Raw genomic sequence first — 17595 nt, forward strand, 5'->3', positions numbered from 1 at the left:
TTTTTTATCGGAGGATATTTCCTTTGGCCCTATAGTCTTCAAAGGGATCCGAAATATCTGTTCTCAGATTCCACAGAAATAAGGCTAGCAAAGAGATCCACGATATACAGATGTAACTCTGTGAGATGAATTAACAGAACACTCAGCAGTTTCTCAGAGAGCTTCTTTGCAGATTTCATCTGAGGATATTTCCTTTTACACCATAGCCCTCTATGGGCTTCCAAATATCACTTTGCCAATTCCACAAGAAATGTCTTAGCGAGAGGCTTCTTGAGGGGAAAGCTGTAACTCTGTGAGATGATTTCACAGAACACAAAGAAGTTTCTCAGAAAGCTTCTTTCTCTTTGTTTTCGGAGGATATTTCCTTTGGCCCTATAGTCTTCAAAGGGATCCGAAATATCTGTTGTCAGATTCCACAGAAATAAGGCTAGCAAAGAGATCCACGATATACAGATGTAACTCTGTGAGATGAATTAACAGAACACTCAGCAGTTTCTCAGAAAGCTTCTTTCCAGATTTCATCTGAGGATATTTCCTTTTTCACCATAGCCCTCTATGGGCTTCCAAATATCACTTTGCCAATTCCACAAGAACTATCTTAGCGAAAGGCTTCTTGAGGGGAAAGCTGTAACTCTCTGAGATGATTTCACAGAACGCAAAGATGTTTCTCAGAAAGCTTCTTTCTCTTTGTTATCGGAGGATATTTCCTTTGGCCCTATAGTCTTCAAAGGGATCCGAAATATCTGTTCTCAGATTCCACAGAAATAAGGTTAGCAAAGAGATCCACGACATACAGATGTAACTCTGTGAGATGAATTAACAGAACACGCAGCAGTTTCTCAGAAAGCTTCTTTATAGATTTCATCTGAGGATATTTCCTTTTTCACCATAGCCCTCTATGGGCTTCCAAATATCACTTTGCCAATTCCACAAGAACTGTCTTAGCGAAAGGCTTCTTGAGGGGAAAGCTGTAACTCTGTGAGATGATTTCACAGAACACAAGGAAGTTTCTCAGAAAGCTTCTTTCTCTTTGTTATCGGAGGATATTTCCTTTGGCCCTATAGTCTTCAAAGGGATCCGAAATATCTGTTCTAAGATTCCACAGAAATAAGGCTAACAAAGAGATCCACGAAATACAGATGTAACTCTGTGAGATGAATTAACAGAACACTCAGCAGTTTCTCAGAAAGCTTCTTTCCAGATTTCATCTGAGGATATTTCCTTTTTCACCATAGCCCTCTAAGGGCTTCCAAATATCACTTTGCCAATTCCACAAGAACGGTCTTAGCGAAAGGCTTCTTGAGGGGAAAGCTGTAACTCTGTGAGATGATTTCACAGAACACAAAGAAGTTTCTCAGAAAGCTTCTTTCTCTTTGTTATCGGAGGATATTTCTTTTGGCCCTATAGTCTTCAAAGGGATCCGAAATATCTGTTCTCAGATTCCACAGAAATAAGGCTAGCAAAGAGATCCGCGAAATACAGATGTTACTCTGTGAGATGAATTAACAGAACACTCAGCACTTTCTCAGAAAGTTTCTTTCCAGATTTCATCTGAGGATATTCCTTTTTCACCATAGCCCTCTATGGGCTTCCAAATATCACTTTACCAATTCCACAAGAACTTTCTTAGCGAAATGCTTCTTGAGCGAAAAGCTGTAACTCTGTGAGATGATTTCTCAGAACACAAAGAAGTTTCTCAGAAAGCTTCTTTCTCTTTGTTATCGGAGGATATTTCCTTAGGCCCAATAGTCTTCAAAAGCATCCGAAATATCTGTTCTCAGATTCCACAGAAATAAGGTTAGCAAAGAGATCCACGAAATACAGATGTAACTCTGTGAGATGAATTAACAGAACACTCAGCAGTTTCTCAGAGATCTTCTTTCCAGATTTCATGTGAGGATATTTCATTTTTCATCATAGCCCTCTATGGGCTTCCAAATATCACTTTGCCAATTCCACAAGAAGTGTCTTAGCGAAAGTCTTATTTAGGGGAAAGCTGTAACTCTGTGAGATGATTTAACAGAACACAAAGAAGTTTCTCAGAAAGCTTCTTTCTCTTTGTTATCGGAGAATATTTCCTTTGGCCCTATAGTCTTCAAAGGGATCCGAAATATCTGTTCTCAGATTCCACAGAAATAAGGCTAGCAAGGAGATCCACGACATACAGATGTAACTCTGTGAGATGAATTAACAGAACACTCAGTAGTTTCTCAGAAAGCTTCTTTCCAGATTTCATCTGAAGATATTTCCTTTTTCACCATAGCCCTCAAAGGGCTTCCAAATATCACTTTGCCAATTCCACAAGAACTGTCTTAGCGAAAGCCTTCTTGAGGCAAAAGCTGTATCTCAGTGAGATGATTTCACAGAACACAAAGAAGTTTCTCAGAAAGCTTCTTTCTCTTTGTTATCGGAGGATATTTCCTTTGGCCCTATAGTCTTCAAAGGGATCCGAAGTATCTGTTCTCAGATTCCACAGAAATAAGGCTAGCAAAGAGATCCGCGAAATACAGATGTAACTCTGTGAGATGAGTTAACAGAACACTCAGCAGTTTCTCAGAAAGCTTCTTTCCAGATTTCATCTGAGGATATTTCCTTTTTCACCATAACCCTCTATGGGCTTCCAAATATCACTTTGCCAATTCCAAAAGAACTGTCTTAGCGAAAGGCTTCTTGAGGGGAAAGCTGTAACTCTGTGAGATGATTTCACAGAACACAAAGAAGTTTCTCAGAAAGCTTCTTTCTCTTTGTTATCGGAGGATATTTCCTTTGGCCCTATAGTCTTCAAAGGGATCCGAAATATCTGTTCTCATATTCCACAGAAATAAGGCTAGCAAAGAGATACACGAAATACAGATGTAACTCTGTGAGATGAATTAACAGAACACTCAGCAGTTTCTCAGAAAGCTTCTTTCCAGATTTCATCTGTGGATATTTCCTTTTTCACCATAGCCCTCTATGGGCTTCCAAATATCACTTTGCCAATTCCACAAGAACTGTCTTAGCGAAAGGCTTCTTGAGGGGAAAGCTGTAACTCTGTGAGATGATTTCACAGAACACAAAGAAGTTTCTCAGAAAGCTTCTTTCTCTTTGTTATCGGAGGATATTTCCTTTGGCCCTATATTCTTCAAAGGGATCCGAAATATCTGTTCTCAGATTCCACAGAAATAAGGCTAGCAAAGAGATCCGCGAAATACCGATGTAACTCTATGAGGTGAATTAACACAACACTCAGCAGTTTCTCAGAAAGCTTCTTTCCAGATTTCATCTGAGGATATTTCCTTTTTCACCATAGCCCTCTATGGGCTTCCAAATATCACTTTGCCAATTCCACAAGAACTGTCTTAGCGAAAGGTGTCTTGAGGTGAAAGCTGTAACTCTGTGAGATGATTTCACAGAACACAAAGAAGTTTCTCAGAAAGCTTCTTTCTCTTTGTTATCGGAGATTTCCTTTGGACCTATTGTCTTCAAAGGGATCCGAAATATCTGTTCTCAGATTCCACAGAAATAAGGCTACCAAAGATATCCACGAAATACAGATGTAACTCTGTGAGATGAATTAACAGAACACTCAGCAGTCTCAGAGAGCTTCTTTCCAGATTTCATCTGAGGACATTTCATTTTTCACCATAGCCCTCTATGGGCTTCCAAATATCACTTTGCCAATTCCACAAGAACTGTCTTAGCGAAAGGCTTCTTGAGGGGAAAGCTGTAACTCAGTAAGATGATTTCACAGAACACAAAGAAGTTTCTCAGAAAGCTTCTTTCTCTTTGTTATCGGAGGATATTTCCTTTGACCCTATAGTCTTCAAAAAGGATCCGAAATATCTGTTCTCAGATTCCACAGAAATAAGGCTAGCAAAGAGATCCGCGAAATACAGATGTAACTCTGTGAGATGAATTAACAGAACACTCAGCAGTTTCTCAGAAAGCTTCCTTCCAGATTTCATCTGAGGATATTTCCTTTTTCACCATAGCCCTCTATGGGCTTCCAAATATCACTTTGCCAATTCCACAAGAACTGTCTTACGAAAGGCTTCTTGAGGGGAAAGCTGTAACTCTGTGAGTTGATTTCACAGAACACAAAGAAGTTTCTGAGAAAGCTTCTTTCTCTTTGTTATCGGAGGATATTTCCTTTGGCCCTATAGTCTTCAAAGGGATCCGAAATATCTGTTTTCAGATTCCACAGAAATAAGGCTAGCAAAGAGATCCACGAAATACAGATGTAACTCTGTGAGATGAATTAACAGAACACTCAGCAGTTTCTCAGAAAGCTTCTTTCCAGATTTCATCTGAGGATATTTCCTTTTTCACCATAGCCCTCTATGGGCTTCCAAATATCACTTTGCCAATTCCACAAGAACTGTCTTAGCGAAAGGCTTCTTGAGGGGAAAGCTGTAACGCTGTGAGATGATTTCACAGAACACAAAGAAGTTTCTCAGAAAGCTTCTTTCTCTTTGTTATCGGAGGATATTTCCTTTGGCCCTATAGTCTTCAAAGGGATCCGAAATATCTGTTCTCAGATTCCACAGAAATAAGGCTACCAAAGAGATCCACGAAATACAGATGTAACTCTGTGAGATGAATTAACAGAACACTCAGCAGTTTCTCAGAGAGCTTCTTTCCAGATTTCATCTGAGGATATTTCCTTTTTCACCATAGCCCTCTATGGGCTTCCAAATATCACTTTGCCAATTCCACAAGAACTGTCTTAGCGAAAGGCTTCTTGAGGGGAAAGCTGTAACTCAGTAAGATGATTTCACAGAACACAAAGACGTTTCTCAGAAAGCTTCTTTCTCTTTGTTATCGGAGGATATTTCCTTTGGCCCTATAGTCTTCAAAAAGGATCCGAAATATCTGTTCTCAGATTCCACAGAAATAAGGCTAGCAAAGAGATCCACGGAATACAGATGTAACTCTGTGAGATGAATTAACAGAACACTCAGCAGTTTCTCAGAAAGCTTCCTTCCAGATTTCATCTGAGGATATTTCCTTTTTCACCATAGCCCTCTATGGGCTTCCAAATATCACTTTGCCAATTCCACAAGAACTGTCTTACGAAAGGTTTCTTGAGGGGAAAGCTGTAACTCTGTGAGATGATTTCACAGAACACAAAGAAGTTTCTGAGAAAGCTTCTTTCTCTTTGTTATCAGAGGATATTTCCTTTGGCCCTATAGTCTTCAAAGGGATCCGAAATATCTGTTTTCAGATTCCACAGAAATAAGGCTAGCAAAGAGTTCCACGAAATACAGATGTAACTCTGTGAGATGAATTAACAGAACACTCAGCAGTTTCTCAGAAAGCTTCTTTCCAGATTTCATCTGAGGATATTTCCTTTTTCACCATAGCCCTCTATGGGCTTCCAAATATCACTTTGCCAATTCCACAAGAACTGTCTTAGCGAAAGGCTTCTTGAGGGCAAAGCTGTAACGCTGTGAGATGATTTCACAGAACACAAAGAAGTTTCTCAGAAAGCTTCTTTCTCTTTGTTATCGGAGGATATTTCCTTTGGCCCTATAGTCTTCAAAGGGATCCGAAATATCTGTTCTGAGATTCCACAGAAATAAGGCTAGCAAAGAGATGCACGACATACAGATGTAACTCTGTGAGATGAATTAACAGAACACGCAGCAGTTTCTCAGAGAGCTTCTTTCCAGATTTCATCTGAGGATATTTCCTTTTTCACCGTAGCCCAGTATGGGCTTCCAAATATCACTTTGCCAATTCCACAAGAACTGTCTTAGAGAGAGGCTTCTTGAAGGGAAAGCTGTAACTCTGAGATGATTTCACAGAACACGAAGACGTTTCTCAGAAGGCTTCTTTCTCTTTGTTATCGGAGGATATTTCCTTTCGCCCTATAGTCTTCAAAGGGATCCGGAATATCTGTTCTCAGATTCCACAGAAAAAAGGCTAGCAAAGAGATCCACGATATACAGATGTAACTCTGTGAGATGAATTAACAGAACACTCAGCAGTTTCTCAGAAAGCTTCTTTCCAGATTTCATCTGAGGATATTTCCTTTTTCACCATAGCCCTCTATGGGCTTCCAAATATCACTTTGCCAATTCCACAAGAACTGTCTTAGCGAAAGGCTTCTTGAGGGGAAAGCTGTAATTCAGTAAGATGATTTCACAGAACACAAAGACGTTTCTCAGAAAGCTTCTTTCTCTTTGTTATCGGAGGATATTTCCTTTGGCCCTATAGTCTTCAAAAGGGATCCGAAATATCTGTTCTCAGATTCCACAGAAATAAGGCTACCAAAGAGATCCACGAAATACAGATGTAACTCTGTGAGATGAATTAACAGAACACTCAGCAGTTTCTCAGAGAGCTTCTTTCCAGATTTCATCTGAGGATATTTCCTTTTTCACCATAGCCCTCTATGGGCTTCCAAATATCACTTTGCCAATTCCACAAGAACTGTCTTACGAAAGGCTTCTTGAGGGGAAAGCTGTAACTCTGTGAGATGATTTCACAGAACACAAAGAAGTTTCTGAGAAAGCTTCTTTCTCTTTGTTATCGGAGGATATTTCCTTTGGCCCTATAGTCTTCAAAGGGATCCGAAATATCTGTTTTCAGATTCCACAGAAATAATGCTAGCAAAGAGATCCGCGAAATACAGATGTAACTCTGTGAGATGAATTAACAGAACACTCAGCAGTTTCTCAGAAAGCTTCTTTCCAGATTTCATCTGAGGATATTTCCTTTTTCACCATAGCCCTCTATGGGCTTCCAAATATCACTTTGCCAATTCCACAAGAACTGTCTTAGCGAAAGGCTTCTTGAGGGCAAAGCTGTAACGCTGTGAGGTGATTTCACAGAACACAAAGAAGTTTCTCAGAAAGCTTCTTTCTCTTTGTTATCGGAGGATATTTCCTTTGGCCCTATAGTCTTCAAAGGGATCCGAAATATCTGTTCTGAGATTCCACAGATATAAGGCTAGCAAAGAGATGCACGACATACAGATGTAACTCTGTGAGATGAATTAACAGAACACGCAGCAGTTTCTCAGAGAGCTTCTTTCCAGATTTCATCTGAGGATATTTCCTTTTTCACCATAGCCCAGTATGGGCTTCCAAATATCACTTTGCCAATTCCACAAGAACTGTCTTAGCGAGAGGCTTCTTGAGGGGAAAGCTGTAACTCTGAGATGATTTCACAGAACACGAAGACGTTTCTCAGAAAGCTTCTTTCTCTTTCTTATCGGAGGATATTTCCTTTCGCCCTATAGTCTTCAAAGGGATCCGAAATATCTGTTCTCAGATTCCACAGAAAAAAGGCTAGCAAAGAGATCCACGATATACAGATGTAACTCTGTGAGATGAATTAACAGAACACTCAGCAGTTTCTCAGAAAGCTTCTTTCCAGATTTCATCTGAGGATATTTCCTTTTTCACCATAGCCCTCTATGGGCTTCCAAATATCACTTTGCCAATTACACAAGAACTGTCTTAGCGAAAGGCTTCTTGAGGGGAAAGCTGTAACTCTGTGAGATGATTTCACAGAACACAAAGAAGTTTCTGAGAAAGCTTCTTTCTCTTTGTTATCGGAGGATATTTCCTTTGGACCTATAGTCTTTAAAGGGATCCGAAATATCTGTTCTCAGATTCCACAGAAATAAGGCTAGCAAAGAGATCCGCGAAATACAGATGTAACTCTGTGAGGTGAATTAACACAACACTCAGCAGTTTCTCAGAAAGCTTCTTTCCAGATTTCATCTGAGGATATTTCCTTTTTCACCATAGCCCTCTATGGGCTTCCAAATATCACTTTGCCAATTCCACAAGAACTGTCTTAGCGAAAGGTGTCTTGAGGTGAAAGCTGTAACTCTGTGAGATGATTTCACAGAACACAAAGAAGTTTCTCAGAAAGCTTCTTTCTCTTTGTTATCGGAGGATATTTCCTTTGGACCTATAGTCTTCAAAGGGATCCGAAATATCTGTTCTCAGATTCCACAGAAATAAGGCTACCAAAGTTATCCACGAAATACAGATGTAACTCTGTGAGATGAATTAACAGAACACTCAGCAGTCTCAGAGAGCTTCTTTCCAGATTTCATCTGAGGACATTTCATTTTTCACCATAGCCCTCTATGGGCTTCCAAATATCACTTTGCCAATTCCACAAGAACTGTCTTAGCGAAAGGCTTCTTGAGGGGAAAGCTGTAACTCAGTAAGATGATTTCACAGAACACAAAGACGTTTCTCAGAAAGCTTCTTTCTCTTTGTTATCGGAGGATATTTCCTTTGGCCCTATAGTCTTCAAAAAGGATCCGAAATATCTGTTCTCAGATTCCACAGAAATAAGGCTAGCAAAGAGATCCGCGAAATACAGATGTAACTCTGTGAGATGAATTAACAGAACACTCAGCAGTTTCTCAGAAAGCTTCCTTCCAGATTTCATCTGAGGATATTTCCTTTTTCACCATAGCCCTCTATGGGCTTCCAAATATCACTTTGCCAATTCCACAAGAACTGTCTTACGAAAGGCTTCTTGAGGGGAAAGCTGTAACTCTGTGAGTTGATTTCACAGAACACAAAGAAGTTTCTGAGAAAGCTTCTTTCTCTTTGTTATCGGAGGATATTTCCTTTGGCCCTATAGTCTTCAAAGGGATCCGAAATATCTGTTTTCAGATTCCACAGAAATAAGGCTAGCAAAGAGATCCACGAAATACAGATGTAACTCTGTGAGATGAATTAACAGAACACTCAGCAGTTTCTCAGAAAGCTTCTTTCCAGATTTCATCTGAGGATATTTCCTTTTTCACCATAGCCCTCTATGGGCTTCCAAATATCACTTTGCCAATTCCACAAGAACTGTCTTAGCGAAAGGCTTCTTGAGGGGAAAGCTGTAACGCTGTGAAATGATTTCACAGAACACAAAGAAGTTTCTCAGAAAGCTTCTTTCTCTTTGTTATCGGAGGATATTTCCTTTGGCCCTATAGTCTTCAAAGGGATCCGAAATATCTGTTCTCAGATTCCACAGAAATAAGGCTACCAAAGAGATCCACGAAATACAGATGTAACTCTGTGAGATGAATTAACAGAACACTCAGCAGTTTCTCAGAGAGCTTCTTTCCAGATTTCATCTGAGGATATTTCCTTTTTCACCATAGCCCTCTATGGGCTTCCAAATATCACTTTGCCAATTCCACAAGAACTGTCTTAGCGAAAGGCTTCTTGAGGGGAAAGCTGTAACTCAGTAAGATGATTTCACAGAACACAAAGACGTTTCTCAGAAAGCTTCTTTCTCTTTGTTATCGGAGGATATTTCCTTTGGCCCTATAGTCTTCAAAAAGGATCCGAAATATCTGTTCTCAGATTCCACAGAAATAAGGCTAGCAAAGAGATCCACGGAATACAGATGTAACTCTGTGAGATGAATTAACAGAACACTCAGCAGTTTCTCAGAAAGCTTCCTTCCAGATTTCATCTGAGGATATTTCCTTTTTCACCATAGCCCTCTATGGGCTTCCAAATATCACTTTGCCAATTCCACAAGAACTGTCTTACGAAAGGCTTCTTGAGGGGAAAGCTGTAACTCTGTGAGATGATTTCACAGAACACAAAGAAGTTTCTGAGAAAGCTTCTTTCTCTTTGTTATCAGAGGATATTTCCTTTGGCCCTATAGTCTTCAAAGGGATCCGAAATATCTGTTTTCAGATTCCACAGAAATAAGGCTAGCAAAGAGATCCACGAAATACAGATGTAACTCTGTGAGATGAATTAACAGAACACTCAGCAGTTTCTCAGAAAGCTTCTTTCCAGATTTCATCTGAGGATATTTCCTTTTTCACCATAGCCCTCTATGGGCTTCCAAATATCACTTTGCCAATTCCACAAGAACTGTCTTAGCGAAAGGCTTCTTGAGGGCAAAGCTGTAACGCTGTGAGATGATTTCACAGAACACAAAGAAGTTTCTCAGAAAGCTTCTTTCTCTTTGTTATCGGAGGATATTTCCTTTGGCCCTATAGTCTTCAAAGGGATCCGAAATATCTGTTCTGAGATTCCACAGAAATAAGGCTAGCAAAGAGATGCACGACATACAGATGTAACTCTGTGAGATGAATTAACAGAACACGCAGCAGTTTCTCAGAGAGCTTCTTTCCAGATTTCATCTGAGGATATTTCCTTTTTCACCGTAGCCCAGTATGGGCTTCCAAATATCACTTTGCCAATTCCACAAGAACTGTCTTAGAGAGAGGCTTCTTGAGGGGAAAGCTGTAACTCTGAGATGATTTCACAGAACACGAAGACGTTTCTCAGAAAGCTTCTTTCTCTTTGTTATCGGAGGATATTTCCTTTCGCCCTATAGTCTTCAAAGGGATCCGGAATATCTGTTCTCAGATTCCACAGAAAAAAGGCTAGCAAAGAGATCCACGATATACAGATGTAACTCTGTGAGATGAATTAACAGAACACTCAGCAGTTTCTCAGAAAGCTTCTTTCCAGATTTCATCTGAGGATATTTCCTTTTTCACCATAGCCCTCTATGGGCTTCCAAATATCACTTTGCCAATTCCACAAGAACTGTCTTAGCGAAAGGCTTCTTGAGGGGAAAGCTGTAATTCAGTAAGATGATTTCACAGAACACAAAGACGTTTCTCAGAAAGCTTCTTTCTCTTTGTTATCGGAGGATATTTCCTTTGGCCCTATAGTCTTCAAAAGGGATCCGAAATATCTGTTCTCAGATTCCACAGAAATAAGGCTAGCAAAGAGATCCACGAAATACACATGTAACACTGTGAGATGAATTAACAGAACACTCAGCAGTTTCTCAGAAAGCTTCTTTCCAGATTTCATCTGAGGATATTTCCTTTTTCACCATAGCCCTCTATGGGCTTCCAAATATCACTTTGCCAATTCCACAAGAACTGTCTTACGAAAGGCTTCTTGAGGGGAAAGCTGTAACTCTGTGAGATGATTTCACAGAACACAAAGAAGTTTCTGAGAAAGCTTCTTTCTCTTTGTTATCGGAGGATATTTCCTTTGGCCCTATAGTCTTCAAAGGGATCCGAAATATCTGTTTTCAGATTCCACAGAAATAATGCTAGCAAAGAGATCCGCGAAATACAGATGTAACTCTGTGAGATGAATTAACAGAACACTCAGCAGTTTCTCAGAAAGCTTCTTTCCAGATTTCATCTGAGGATATTTCCTTTTTCACCATAGCCCTCTATGGGCTTCCAAATATCACTTTGCCAATTCCACAAGAACTGTCTTAGCGAAAGGCTTCTTGAGGGCAAAGCTGTAACGCTGTGAGGTGATTTCACAGAACACAAAGAAGTTTCTCAGAAAGCTTCTTTCTCTTTGTTATCGGAGGATATTTCCTTTGGCCCTATAGTCTTCAAAGGGATCCGAAATATCTGTTCTGAGATTCCACAGATATAAGGCTAGCAAAGAGATGCACGACATACAGATGTAACTCTGTGAGATGAATTAACAGAACACGCAGCAGTTTCTCAGAGAGCTTCTTTCCAGATTTCATCTGAGGATATTTCCTTTTTCACCATAGCCCAGTATGGGCTTCCAAATATCACTTTGCCAATTCCACAAGAACTGTCTTAGCGAGAGGCTTCTTGAGGGGAAAGCTGTAACTCTGAGATGATTTCACAGAACACGAAGACGTTTCTCAGAAAGCTTCTTTCTCTTTCTTATCGGAGGATATTTACTTTCGCCCTATAGTCTTCAAAGGGATCCGAAATATCTGTTCTCAGATTCCACAGAAAAAAGGCTAGCAAAGAGATCCACGATATACAGATGTAACTCTGTGAGATGAATTAACAGAACACTCAGCAGTTTCTCAGAAAGCTTCTTTCCAGATTTCATCTGAGGATATTTCCTTTTTCACCATAGCCCTCTATGGGCTTCCAAATATCACTTTGCCAATTCCACAAGAACTGTCTTAGCGAAAGGCTTCTTGAGGGGAAAGCTGTAACTCTGTGAGATGATTTCACAGAACACAAAGAAGTTTCTGAGAAAGCTTCTTTCTCTTTGTTATCGGAGGATATTTCCTTTGGCCCTATAGTCTTTAAAGGGATCCGAAATATCTGTTCTCAGATTCCACAGAAATAAGGCTAGCAAAGAGATCCGCGAAATACAGATGTAACTCTGTGAGATGAATTAACAGAACACTCAGCAGTTTCTCAGAAAGCTTCTTTCCAGATTTCATCTGAGGATATTTCCTTTTTCACCATAGCCCTCTATGAGCTTCCAAATATCACTTTGCCAATTCCACAAGAACTGTCTTAGCGAAAGGCTTCTTGAGGGCAAAGCTGTAACGCTGTGAGATGATTTCAAAGAACACAAAGAAGTTTCTCAGAAACCTTCTTTCTCTTTGTTATCGGAGGATATTTCCTTTGGCCCAATAGTCTTCAAAAGGATCCGAAATATCTGTTCTCAGATTCCACAGAAATAAGGATAGCAAAGAGATCCACGAAATACAGATGTAACCCTGTGAGATGAATTAACAGAACACTCAACAGTTTCTCAGAGATCTTCTTTCCAGATTTCATGTGAGGATATTTCCTTTTTCATCATAGCCCTCTATGGGTTTCCAAATATCACTTTGCCAATTCCAGAAGAAGTGTCTTAGCGAAAGTCTTATTTAGGGGAAAGCTGTAACTCTGTGAGATGATTTAACAGAACACAAAGAAGTTTCTCAGAAAGCTTCTTTCTCTTTGTTATCGGAGAATATTTCCTTTGGCCCTATAGTCTTCAAAGGGATCCGAAATATCTGTTCTCAGATTCCACAGAAATAAAGCTAGCAAAGAGATACACGAAATACAGATGTAACTCTGTGAGATGAATTAACAGAACACTCAGCAGTTTCTCAGAAAGCTTCTTTCCAGATTTCATCTGTGGATATTTCCTTTTTCACCATAGCCCTCTATGGGCTTCCAAATATCACTTTGCCAATTCCACAAGAACTGTCTTAGCGAAAGGCTTCTTGAGGGGAAAGCTGTAACTCTGTGAGATGATTTCACAGAACACAAAGAAGTTTCTCAGAAAGCTTCTTTCTCTTTGTTATCGGAGGATATTTCCTTTGGCCCTATAGTCTTCAAAGGGATCCGAAATATCTGTTCTCAGATTCCACAGAAATAAGGCTAGCAAAGAGATCCGCGAAATACAGATGTAACTCTGTGAGATGAATTAACAGAACACTCAGCAGTTTCTCAGAAAGTTCTTTCCAGATTTCATCTGAGGATATTTCCTTTTTCACCATAGCCCTCTATGGGCTTCCAAATATCACTTTGCCAATTCCACAAGAACTGTCTTAGCGAAAGGTGTCTTAAGGTGAAAGCTGTAAGTCTGTGAGATGATTTCACAGAACACAAAGAAGTTTCTCAGAAAGCTTCTTTCTCTTTGTTATCGGAGGATATTTCCTTTCGCCCTATAGTCTTCAAAGGGATCCGAAATATCTGTTGTCAGATTCCACAGAAATAAGGCTAGCAAAGAGATCCACGAAATACAGATGTAACTCTGTGAGATGAATTAACAGAACACTCAGCAGTTTCTCAGAAAGCTTCTTTCCAGATTTCATCTGAGGATATTTCCTTTTTCACCATAGCCCTCTATGGGCTTCCAAATATCACTTTGCCAATTCCACAAGAACTGTCTTACGAAAGGCTTCTTCAGGGGAAAGCAGTAACTCTGTGAGATGATTTCACAGAACACAAAGAGGTTTCTCAGAAAGCTTCTTTCTCTTTGTTATCGGAGAATATTTCCTTTGGCCCTATAGTCTTCAAAGGGATACGAAATATCTGTTCTCAGATTCCACAGAAATAAGGCTAGCAAAGAGATCCGCGAAATACAGATGTAACTCTGTGAGATGAATTAACAGAACACTCAGCAGTTTCTCAGAAAGCTTCTTTCCAGATTTCATCTGAGGTTATTTCCTTTTTCACCATAGCCCTCTATGGGCTTGCAAATATCACTTTGCCAATTCCACAAGAACTGTCTTATCGAAAGGCTTCTTGAGGGGAAAAGCTGTAACTCTGTGAGATCATTTAACAGAACACAAAGAAGTTTCTCAGAAAGCTTCTTTCTCTTTTTTATCGGAGGATATTTCCTTTGGCCCTATAGTCTTCAAAGGGATCCGAAATATCTGTTCTCAGATTCCACAGAAATAAGGCTAGCAAAGAGATCCACGATATACAGATGTAACTCTGTGAGATGAATTAAGAGAACACTCAGCAGTTTCTCAGAGAGCTTCTTTGCAGATTTCATCTGAGGATATTTCCTTTTACACCATAGCCCTCTATGGGCTTCCAAATATCACTTTGCCAATTCCACAAGAAATGTCTTAGCGAGAGGCTTCTTGAGGGGAAAGCTGTAACTCTGTGAGATGATTTCACAGAACACAAAGAAGTTTCTCAGAAAGCTTCTTTCTCTTTGTTTTTGGAGGATATTTCCTTTGGCCCTATAGTCTTCAAAGGGATCCGAAATATCTGTTGTCAGATTCCACAGAAATAAGGCTAGCCAAGAGATACACGAAATACAGATGTAACTCTGTGAGATGAATTAACAGAACACTCAGCAGTTTCTTAGAAAGCTTCTTTCCAGATTTCATCTGAGGATATTTCCTTTTTCACCATAGCACGCTATGGGCTTCCAAATATCACTTTGCCAATTCCACAAGAACTGTCTTAGCGAAAGGCTTCTTGAGGGGAAAGCTGTAACTCTGTGAGATGATTTCACAGAACACAAAGAAGTTTCTCAGAAAGCTTCTTTCTCTTTGTTATCGGAGGATATTTCTTTTGGCCCTATAGTCTTCAAAGGGATCCGAAATATCTGTTCTCAGATTCCACAGAAATAAGGCTAGCAAAGAGATCCGCGAAATACAGATGTAACTCTGTGAGATGAATTAACAGAACACTCAGCAGTTTCTCAGAAAGTTCTTTCCAGATTTCATCTGAGGATATTTCCTTTTTCACCATAGCCCTCTATGGGCTTCCAAATATCACTTTGCCAATTCCACAAGAACTGTCTTAGCGAAAGGTGTCTTGAGGTGAAAGCTGTAAGTCTGTGAGATGATTTCACAGAACACAAAGAAGTTTCTCAGAAAGCTTCTTTCTCTTTGTTATCGGAGGATATTTCCTTTCGCCCTATAGTCTTCAAAGGGATCCGAAATATCTGTTCTCAGATTCCACAGAAATAAGGCTAGCAAAGAGATCCACGAAATACAGATGTAACTCTGTGAGATGAATTAACAGAACACTCAGCAGTTTCTCAGAAAGCTTCTATCCAGATTTCATCTGAGGATATTTCCTTTTTCACCATAGCCCTCTATGGGCTTCCAAATATCACTTTGCCAATTCCACAAGAACTGTCTTAGCGAAAGGCTTCTTGAGGGGAAAGCTGTAATTCAGTAAGATGATTTCACAGAACACAAAGACGTTTCTCAGAAAGCTTCTTTCTCTTTGTTATCGGAGGATATTTCCTTTGGCCCTATAGTCTTCAAAAGGGATCCGAAATATCTGTTCTCAGATTCCACAGAAATAAGGCTAGCAAAGAGATCCACGAAATACACATGTAACACTGTGAGATGAATTAACAGAACACTCAGCAGTTTCTCAGAAAGCTTCTTTCCAGATTTCATCTGAGGATATTTCCTTTTTCACCATAGCCCTCTATGGGCTTCCAAATATCACTTTGCCAATTCCACAAGAACTGTCTTACGAAAGGCTTCTTCAGGGGAAAGCAGTAACTCTGTGAGATGATTTCACAGAACACAAAGAGGTTTCTCAGAAAGCTTCTTTCTCTTTGTTATCGGAGAATATTTCCTTTGGCCCTATAGTCTTCAAAGGGATCCGAAATATCTGTTCTCAGATTCCACAGAAATAAGGCTAGCAAAGAGATCCGCGAAATACAGATGTAACTCTGTGAGATGAATTAACAGAACACTCAGCAGTTTCTCAGAAAGCTTCTTTCCAGATTTCATCTGAGGTTATTTCCTTTTTCACCATAGCCCTCTATGGGCTTGCAAATATCACTTTGCCAATTCCACAAGAACTGTCTTATCGAAAGGCTTCTTGAGGGGAAAAGCTGTAACTCTGTGAGATCATTTAACAGAACACAAAGAAGTTTCTCAGAAAGCTTCTTTCTCTTTTTTATCGGAGGATATTTCCTTTGGCCCTATAGTCTTCAAAGGGATCCGAAATATCTGTTCTCAGATTCCACAGAAATAAGGCTAGCAAAGAGATCCACGATATACAGATGTAACTCTGTGAGATGAATTAAGAGAACACTCAGCAGTTTCTCAGAGAGCTTCTTTGCAGATTTCATCTGAGGATATTTCCTTTTACACCATAGCCCTCTATGGGCTTCCAAATATCACTTTGCCAATTCCACAAGAAATGTCTTAGCGAGAGGCTTCTTGAGGGGAAAGCTGTAACTCTGTGAGATGATTTCACAGAACACAAAGAAGTTTCTCAGAAAGCTTCTTTCTCTTTGTTTTCGGAGGATATTTCCTTTGGCCCTATAGTCTTCAAAGGGATCCGAAATATCTGTTGTCAGATTCCACAGAAATAAGGCTAGCCAAGAGATACACGAAATACAGATGTAACTCTGTGAGATGAATTAACAGAACACTCAGCAGTTTCTTAGAAAGCTTCTTTCCAGATTTCATCTGAGGATATTTCCTTTTTCACCATAGCACGCTATGGGCTTCCAAATATCACTTTGCCAATTCCACAAGAACTGTCTTAGCGAAAGGCTTCTTGAGGGGAAAGCTGTAACTCTGTGAGATGATTTCACAGAACACAAAGAAGTTTCTCAGAAAGCTTCTTTCTCTTTGTTATCGGAGGATATTTCTTTTGGCCCTATAGTCTTCAAAGGGATCCGAAATATCTGTTCTCAGATTCCACAGAAATAAGGCTAGCAAAGAGATCCGCGAAATACAGATGTAACTCTGTGAAATGAATTAACAGAACACTCAGCAGTTTCTCAGAAAACTTCTTTCCAGATTTCATCTGAGGATATTTCCTTTTTCACCATAGCCCTCTAAGGGCTTCCAAATATCACTTTGCCAATTCCACAAGAACTGTCTTAGCGAAAGGCTTCTTGAGGGCAAAGCTGTAACGCTGTGAGATGATTTCACAGAACACAAAGAAGTTTCTCAGAAAGCTTCTTTCTCTTTGTTATCGGAGAATATTTCCTTTGGCCCTATAGTCTTCAAAGGGATCCGAAATATCTGTTCTCAGATTCCACAGAAATAAGGCTAGCAAGGAGATCCACGACATACAGATGTAACTCTGTGAGATGAATTAACAGAACACTCAGTAGTTTCTCAGAAAGCTTCTTTCCAGATTTCATCTGAGGATATTTCCTTTTTCACCATAGCCCTCTAAGGGCTTCCAAATATCACTTTGCCAATTCCACAAGAACTGTCTTAGCGAAAGCCTTCTTGAGGCAAAAGCTGTATCTCAGTGGGATGATTTCACAGAACACAAAGAAGTTTCTCAGAAAGCTTCTTTCTCTTTGTTATCGGAGGATATTTCCTTAGGCCCAATAGTCTTCAAAAGGATCCGAAATATCTGTTCTCAGATTCCACAGAAATAAGGTTAGCAAAGAGATCCACGAAATACAGATGTAACTC

This window comes from Macaca mulatta, chromosome 7 (assembly GCF_049350105.2).
Source record: "Macaca mulatta isolate MMU2019108-1 chromosome 7, T2T-MMU8v2.0, whole genome shotgun sequence".
Classification (NCBI taxonomy): Eukaryota; Metazoa; Chordata; class Mammalia; order Primates; family Cercopithecidae; genus Macaca; species Macaca mulatta.